Source organism: Chrysochloris asiatica, unplaced genomic scaffold (genome assembly GCF_000296735.1).
Source record: "Chrysochloris asiatica unplaced genomic scaffold, ChrAsi1.0 scaffold00117, whole genome shotgun sequence".
In the NCBI taxonomy this organism is placed as follows: Eukaryota; Metazoa; Chordata; class Mammalia; order Afrosoricida; family Chrysochloridae; genus Chrysochloris; species Chrysochloris asiatica.
This window is the reverse complement of record NW_006408635.1, coordinates 2169905-2178901: the sequence shown is the minus strand read 5'-3', so window position 1 is coordinate 2178901 and position 8997 is coordinate 2169905.

The window sequence follows — 8997 nt, the reverse complement described above, 5'->3', positions numbered from 1 at the left end:
TTCCTTTACATTGAGATGTAATCCATACTGTAGGCTGTGCTCTTTGATCTTCATCAGTAAATGTTTTAAGTCCTTTTCACTTTCAGCAAGCAAGGTTGTATCATCTGCCTATCTCAGGTTGTTAATGAGTCTTCCTCCAATCCTGATGCCACCTTTTTCTTCATAGAACCCAGCTTCTCATATAATTTGCTCAGCATACAGGTTGAATAAATATGGTGAAAGAATACAACCCTGTCACACACCTTTCTTAATCTTAAACCATTCAGTGTTCCCATGTTCTGTTCCGACAACTGCCTCTTGGTCCATGTACAGATTCCTCATGAGCACAATCAAGTGTTCTGGAATACTCTACCTACAAGGCTAACACTCTATGCTGATTTTCTTTATGAACCTTCTAATAGACTCGACTCAGAGCTGTCATTCTTATCCAATTACAGTGATACTTTGAATCACTGTAGTTCTCGGTTTCTTGTGCAGGAGCTACAAGCATGCATTGTTGCTTTTGTTGTTAGCAGTGTCTTTATGTTTTTAAGTGCCATTGAGACAGTTTGAACTCAGAGCAACCCTGTATAAGGTTTCCTAGGAGCGGCTGGTGAGTTTGAACTGCTGACCTTGTTGTTGAAAGTGACCCAGCGGTCCAGTGTTTATCCTGCAGTACTCCACCAGGACTCTGGTGTCTTTATAGTTATTGATTTTGTCTAATTTTCTAGTGTTTTAGCTATAGAGTTGTGGTAACTAGTATTTATGAAACTATATTAATAACTTTTTAGAGAAGAAAGTATTAGAGGAAAAGGAAGAAAATTTAAAATGCTTTCCACTCAGTTACTAATGTTGTTGTTGTTAAGTGCCATCGAGTCGGTTCCGACCCATAACGACCCTGTACAGGGTTTCCGAGGATGTAAATCTTTACAGGAGTAGAAAGCCTCATCTTTCTCCCACGGAACGGCTGGTAGTTTCGAACTGCTGACCTTGCGGCTCGCAGCCCAATTCGTAACCACTACGCTACCAGAGCTCACTCAGTTACTAATAATGTAATTAAAATGCTTTAATTCAATATAGAAAGCTTTTGTAAAACCACTTTGTTGTCAGTATTTGTATAATCTAAGAATATTTACATTTAAGCAATGGACAATGGTATTTTCTTTTCTTTACATTTTATTCTAGGATTAAAATAGATAATACATGTTACAAAATACCTTCTGTATGGTGAGGAATGGGGGTTTGCGTGACAACATGAGTTACCGCGATGACACCAAGCGTAGATACGTCACTGTTTCCGCCCAGCTTGTGACTGAAGATGCTTTCCAATTACATGAGTCCATACAAGTAGTTACCATTTCTTTTCTTTTCCCCCCAAATGTTTTATTGTCATTTGAGTGAAAGTTTACAGGGCAGGTCATCAGTTTTATATTCAACGCATCATATATACTTTGTTTCATTACAAAATGATTATAATTCCCTCCATGTACCATCAGTTAACAGTATTTCTCTCTATTCATTTTAGCTCTTTTATATTCTTAACACTCAGGCATATATAATGATTTAAACCACCAAAGGACACATTCTGCAAGCCTGCCTCCTGGCCGCCAGCTCTCAGTCCCTCTCTTTTCATGAATCTATAGTTCTCAGCTGCTCCCTCTCTCCATGTCCCCATCTCTGCCTCCATCTCTTGTGTCGCTGCTTCTCTGGATAGGGTCCCGCATTCTGCTTATGCTCTTCTCCCTTGATGGTCCTAGGATCCTCTGTTCCTGGACTGTTAAGGTTAACTACTCCCCCATATTTATTACAAAACTTCTACCTTTACAGTTGTGACAGTCTCAATTAGTCATGATAACAATTACTCACTATTGAATCGTAAGAATCTTATCCCCATCTCTTTTCACCAGACCCATCTAGACAAGATGCAAGCTATTCAGTGGGGACTCTATCTTCCCCCCCACACTCTTAAACTAAATTCCCTCTTGAAAACTTGTAAACCAGTCACTTTGTGCCGTTATTGTCTCCTTATTTTAGGTAGCCAATGTCTAAGTTGCTCGTCCCTATGTGCCCTATATACAGAGGGGATAGCATTGATACTTAATATGAAGATTCCTTCCCTCTCTGTTAGTATTTTGAACAACTACATCCATGAGTATAGTTCAAGTTCATCAAATTATAGCAATTTACCCTTGTTTCCTTTATCACATTTTTTTTCAAATTGTTCTCTAGTCGTGTTGAAGAGCAGAGATGTCAGTTTGAGGACTAAGGTGCACCTGACCCAAGCCATGGTATTTTCAATAACCTCATATGCATACGAAAGGTGAACAGTAAATAAGGAAGACTATAGAAGAATTGATGCCTTTGAGTTATGGTGTTGGAGGAGAATACTGAAAGTACCATGGGCTGCCAAAAGAACAAACAGATGTTTGTTGGAAGAAGGACAGCCAGGGTGCTCCTTGGAGGCCAGGATGGCCAAACTTTGTCTCTGATACTTAGAACATATTGTCAGGAGGGACCAATTGCTGGAGAAGGATATCATGTTTCGTAAGGTGGAGGGTCAGAGAAAAAGAGGAAGATGCCCAGTGAGATGAACTGGCAAAGTGGCAGTATCAGTGGGCTCAAGTGTGGCAACAATTGTAAAGTTGGCCCAGGATCAGGCAGTGTTTCGTTCTGTTGTTCCTAGGGTGGCTATGAGTCGGGACTGACTTGATGGCACCTAGCAATTATAAGTTGAGTTCTGATTATCAAGCCATCGAGGCTAGATCAAATGGGTACTGTCTGCAACTTTGGGTGTTCTTGTGCATCTCCCCTCACATCATGTCAGCTGGATGCTTTACTCTCAGCTTGAGCCCTCTGTGGCTATGTCCTTGTCCAGGGGTTCAGGTGTCTCCAGGTCTCACCACACTTTGGACCAACTAGCCCTTCCTTCTCTCTCTGTCAACTCCAGGTCTATGGGAGTCTATGGAGTATGGTTGAACTCAGCTATTTCTTCATTGCTGCCTTTCCCCATCTTCCACTCACCAATGTGGTCTCCAGCAAGCTTACATGCCTACTCAGGTATTCCCTTTGAGTTTCAGTCTTAGAAGGGTTACCATTTCTTTTTATCTTACTGTACTTATTTGCTTACCTATCTATATTTGCTTACTTATCTATTTATAAATATGCTTTAAGAAATCTTGTAGGGAAAAATAGAAAAAGAAGGAAGATTAAATTCCTTTCTTCTGGAAGTACAGAATCTGAATTTATTGTGACTGTAAAGATCATCTCTAATCATTAGAAAAGGACATCATTTTTTGTCAGGTACAGTGTGTTTGCAAAACTGAGGGAAACCATCAATGATATGAACTGATGCAAACATACCAATGGATGTAGCATACCAATGATCAGTAAGATGGGGCAAGATTGGCAATGTCATATGCAGTTACACATAAGGTTATGAGTTGGAGCCAACTTGATGGCCACCAACCACAGTAATAATTAAGTCAACCTCATATTCAGAATGTTTGAGAGGATCCTATTTCTGAATCCTCATGTTTTCATAAAGAAAATGACAACCGTAACTTCTGTTAAGTGGTGTCAAGTTGCTTCTGACTCATCGTGACCCTGTATGGGGGTTCTGAGGCTGTAAATCTTTGTGGAAGCAGAAAGCCTCATCTTTCTCCTGTGGAGCAGTTCGTGTGCTCGAATTGCTGGCCTTGCGGTTTACAGTCCAGTGATAATCATATGGAACCACCAGGTCCTTAGGGGGAACAATGTTAGAAACATGGGAGGACAACATTTGCCTTGTATCCTCCACCTTCACTTAGTGACTTTATTTGATTGGTGAGGCTGAGAGAAAGTACTGTAAGTGACTTCCTAGCTCTCTTGGAGTCGCTCCTTGGAAATTCTGTACAGGGTTGCTATGAGTCAGAACCGACTCCATGGCACACAACAACAACAACAACAATACCAGAAGAGCAAAAAAGTGTGTCTCAGAAGAAGTATATCCAAGGTATTCCTTAGAGGTGAGGATGGTGAGACTGTGTCACATTGAATATGTTACCAGGAGGGTCCAATCCTGGGAGAAGGACGTTATACTTAGTAGAATGTCAATGAAAAAGAAGACGCCCTTCAGTAAGATGGATTGGTATAATATCTGCAACAATGAGTTCAAACATAGACTGTGAGGATGGCGCTGGACCAAACAGTGCTTTGTTCTATTGTACATGGGATTACTATGCATGGAACAGACTTGATAGCACCTACCAACAACAACAAAGAGAAAATCACCATTTCTCATTTTGTTGCACTGTGGTGACTTACATGTTGCTATGAAGCTGGAAGCGATGCCATTGATGTTTCCAATATCACCTATGGTAGATAGGTTTCATTGGAACTTCCAGACTAAGACAAACTAGGAAGAAAACCCTAGGGATCTATTTCTAGAAAAATCATTGGAAACCTTATGGAGCACAGTTCTGCTCTGACATACATGGAATTGCCATGAGTCAGAACAGGTTTAACAGCAACTGGTTTTTGTTTTGTTGTTGTTGTTGTTAAGTGCTGATGAGTCTCTTTTGACTCATAGTGACCCAGTTGAGAGTTTCCAAGAAGTGGCTGGTGAGTTTGAACCACTGACCTTGTAGTTGTGCTATATGGCTTAAGGAGGAACAGAGAGAATAAACACTACACATAGTAAATGTGACTATCATTCTGGAACCTAGTGCAGCCTTACCACATCAGCAGGGACTGAGAAATTGGACTTAAGTTTCTTTTAAGTATCTTATTTGTTGAAGGAAGTAGAGTTTTAAGTGACTGATATTGGAAGCATCAACAAGGTTAATCATCCTCCACAAAGGAACACATTGTATCTTCTGGTATTTTCCTAGGTTCCCACCCCTGTCAACCTAGGTTATTTATGGAATGAAAACAACAAAAACAACCAACTTGAGTCTATTCATTAACAGGATAGTATAACAGCTATTGAAGACAGATTAGAAACACAGCAAAATGTTACCCCAATACTTCCTGAAGTTGGTGGGTGGTCTGGTTTGTTAATTGTAGAAGAAACCTCTTAGAAGAAACAGCAAGAATGCGGAAACTAAATAAAAATTAGGTTCCAAGATAGACTACTTAAACTTGATCATTATGAATGTGAAAGGGCCTTTGGACAAGTAAAGCACAAGTTACTTACTTTTTGTGTAATAGTCTCTCACCTATTAACCCCTTACCTGACATCTAAGCATCAAAGACATGCTAATCAGCAATCTGCGTTGAATTTGATCCCACTGGAAATTTAATTGCTATTGTTTCTTAGAAAAAGCACGTTTCTCTTGGCTTCCATTTTTTAAGGAAATGCTTTGATTGCTGCATTCTTTCCAATCAAAGGCTCAGGGAAGACTTCCAGAGTAGGAAGGAAGCTGTGTGCATGTATGTCTGTTGTAAACCTGGATAACGACTACTCAGGATTTCAATTTAGAATTTAGTGTTGGAGCACAGTGGAAATCTCATGCTGTAAGAAGCAAGTAAAACTCAGAAGATTGCTGTTCTAGCTGCAGAATCAAGGTCAGTACTAGGAAGCTTTAACCTTGTTGTTTTCAGTTTTTCCTATATGAAATATACACATTTCGATTAAACTTCTCCTTCTGGTATGTTGTTGTTGAGTACTGTCGAGTCAGTTCTGACTCATAGCAACCCTGTATAGGGGTTCCGAGGAGCAGCTGGTAGGTTTAAACATTGACCTTGTGATTCAAACCAATCTTGCAGTCCAGTGCTTACCCTACAGCTCCATATCAGGACTTCTCACTGCCCATAGTATTAGAAAAACACTAGGCATTCATTTTTGGCTACTGGGAACATGTCAGGAAGCAAATTTAGGTCAATTAATATTTGTGGAATTATAGAAGAAATTAAAGTTTGATAGCTAGGGCTCTATGGTAAGGACTATAGCTGGTGAAAATAGTTCAATGCAAAACGACTATGTATAGTACCTGCCACACATTCTGATCATTCACATTGATTGATTGTCTTCTAAATTAAACAGGAAACTATCCTTAGAGTCACTGGCTCTGAGCTTCAAATGAAAATGAGCTTTTGTTGTTGTTGTTAAGTGCCATCAAGTTGGTTCCAATTCTTAGTGACCATGTATAGGGGTTCCGAGGAGTGCCTTGTGGATTTGAATCGCCAACCTTGTGGTTAACCATCCAGTGTTTAGCCTAGAGTGCCACACCAGAGCTTATTGTAGGGTTCTGAATAGTCTAGTGAAAATGATGTGCCAACGATTCCATGCCTTAAGCTTTCTGTATCATTTGTTTTTCACATGAAAACGTAGAATATTTCAGGAAATTGAGAAGAGATGAAGAAGGAAATCTGAGAGCAAAAGTTTTCTCTGAAGCGCCACCTGCTCTTTGTAACCCTCAGACTCAAATTAGTGGAGCCAGCTCCAGTTGCGTGTGCCTAGTTAAATTCAGACCTTGAATTTTACCAACTCAGACTTTCTTTGGCAAAAAAAAAAAAAAAAAATGCTGGAAATTATTTTCTTGACTTTTATCAGAGAAGACATTAGCATTTACTTCAAAATTCTCTTTTTGACATTTGAAGTCCATAGTAAGAAGTTTAAAAAAAAAAAGGAAAAAACCCCTGTCCCCCACTTGCATTACCATCCCAACTATGTGCAAAAGTCTAAGAAGTAATTTCAAAAGCAAATAATTCCTCTTTGTATTTGGAAATAAAAAGAGAGTCTAGTCACTATTTCTTAAGGATGGTCAATATCAGCTTTGTCTCCAGGGTTTTCTCTGTTTACTGACTAGGGCTACTATTGGATTTTAAACTAAAACAGCTTACAGATTCAGGACAAAGTGCTAAGGGGAATGATAAAGCTAGGGGTCCTTTGGTCACAAAAGATTTATCCGTGTTCCCTAGAAAGCAAAGATACCTCAATTTGACATGTTCAACCTTGCATTCATAAAACATTTGTTCTTTTCTTTCCACTCCATAGTGAAAGATATAAAACCCAATCCAAGCCCATAGCTTTCCAGACGATTCAGATACCCAGGGACCTTATAAGACACAGTTGTAGTTGTTAGGTGCCATCGAGTCGGTACCAACTCATAACGACCTTATGCACAGCAGAACGAAACACTGCCCGATCCTGGGCCAGCCTCATAATGGTTGCCATGCTTGAGACTGCCACTTTGCCAGTCCATCTTGCTGGGTGTCTTCATTTTTTTTCTGACCCTCCACGTTACTAAACATGATACCCTTCTCCAGCGACTGGTCCCTCCTGATAATATGTCCAAAGTATGAGAGACGAAATTTGGCCATTTTGGCCTCCACGGTGCACTCTGGCTGCACTTCTTCCAATACAGATCTATTGGTTCTTTTGGCAGCCCATGGCACTTTCAATATTATTCTGCAACACCATAACTCAAAAGCATCAATTCTTCTATGGTCTTCCTTATTCACTGTCCAGCTTTCACATGCATACAAGGTTATTGAAAATACCATGGCTTGGGTCAGGCGTACCTTAGTCCTCACAAGCTGACATCTTTGCTCTTCAACACTTTAAAAAGGTCTGGTGCAACAGATTTGCCTAAGGCAATACGTCGTTTGATTTCTTGACTGTTGCTTCCATGAGTGTTGATAGTTGATCCAAGAAGAATGAAGTCCTTGACAACTTCAATCTTTTCTCTGTTGATAAGAATGTTGTTTATTGATCCAGTGGTGAGGATTTTTGTTTTCTTTACATTGAGATGTAATCCATAGCGAAGGCTGTGCTCTTTGATCTTCATCAGTAAATGTTTTAAGTCCTCTTCACTTTCAGCAAGCAAGGTTGTATCATCTGCACATTGCAGGTTGTTAATGAGTCTTCCTCCAATCCTGATGGCACATTTTTCTTCATATAACCCAGCTTCTTGGATTATTTGTTCAGCATACTGGTTGAATAAGTATGGTGAAAGAATGCAACCCTGTCACATAGCTTTCTTAATTTTAAGCCATTCAGTATTCCCATGTTCTGTTTGAACTGCTGCCTCTTGGTCCATGTACAGGTTCCTCATGAGCGCAATTAAGTGTTCTGGAATACTCATACTTCACAATGTTGTCCATAGCTTGTCATGATCCATGCAGTCGAAAACCTTTGCGTAGTCAATAATTAGGATGAGATAAAATTTACTTCCCTGTGGATTTGAGGACTGAAGCCAGCTGTTTTTTTTTTTAAAGTTTTTATTGTGAATTATGTGTTAGTTTACATGGGTGAACATTATCTTTATATTTATCCTATCATACTTTGTTTCATGGCAATGATCACAATCCCCTGCATGCATCACCAAACACCCTAAGGGTACACCCCACACTCCTGCTCCCTGGCCACCAGCACACAACCCCTCTCCTTCCCTGAGCTCAGAGTCCCCAGCCACTCCTTCTGTCCACGTCATTGCTTCTGCCACCATCCCTAGTGTCACTGCCTCTCCAGACAAGGTCTCGCACTTCACTTTTCTCCCTTGATGGTTCCAGGGATCTCCACTCCTGGACTGCAGAAGCAGCCACTCCCCTCCTTTTGTTACCAAACATTTGCATTTACCTTTCCAACACTCACTGTTAGACCTGATAGCAATCATTCCCTATTGAACCACAGGAGTTCTTTTCCCCTCACCTTTTATTAACCCCATCCATACAGGTTGGAAACAATTCAGTGGAGGTTCTACCTTTCCCTGCATCCTCTGGAGCTAGGTTCCCTATTGAAAGCTTGTAAGCCAGTCACTTATTGCCTTTGTAGTCCCCCCACTTTGGGTAGCCAATGTCTAAGTTCCCACTCCCTTTCGACCCTGTGTACCAAGGGGGTGGGAATGATCCTCACTGTAGAGATTTGTCCGCTCTTTTGTCATACTGCATCCACAAGCATAAGTCAAGATCATCTACTTATACTGGATTAGTCCTGTTTTTTTTCCCCTGTTCTTTCTTCCTCTAGTCGTGTTCTGATCATCCAGCCATTGATGCCAGGTCAAATGGGTACTATCTGCAAGTGTGGGTGTTCTTGTG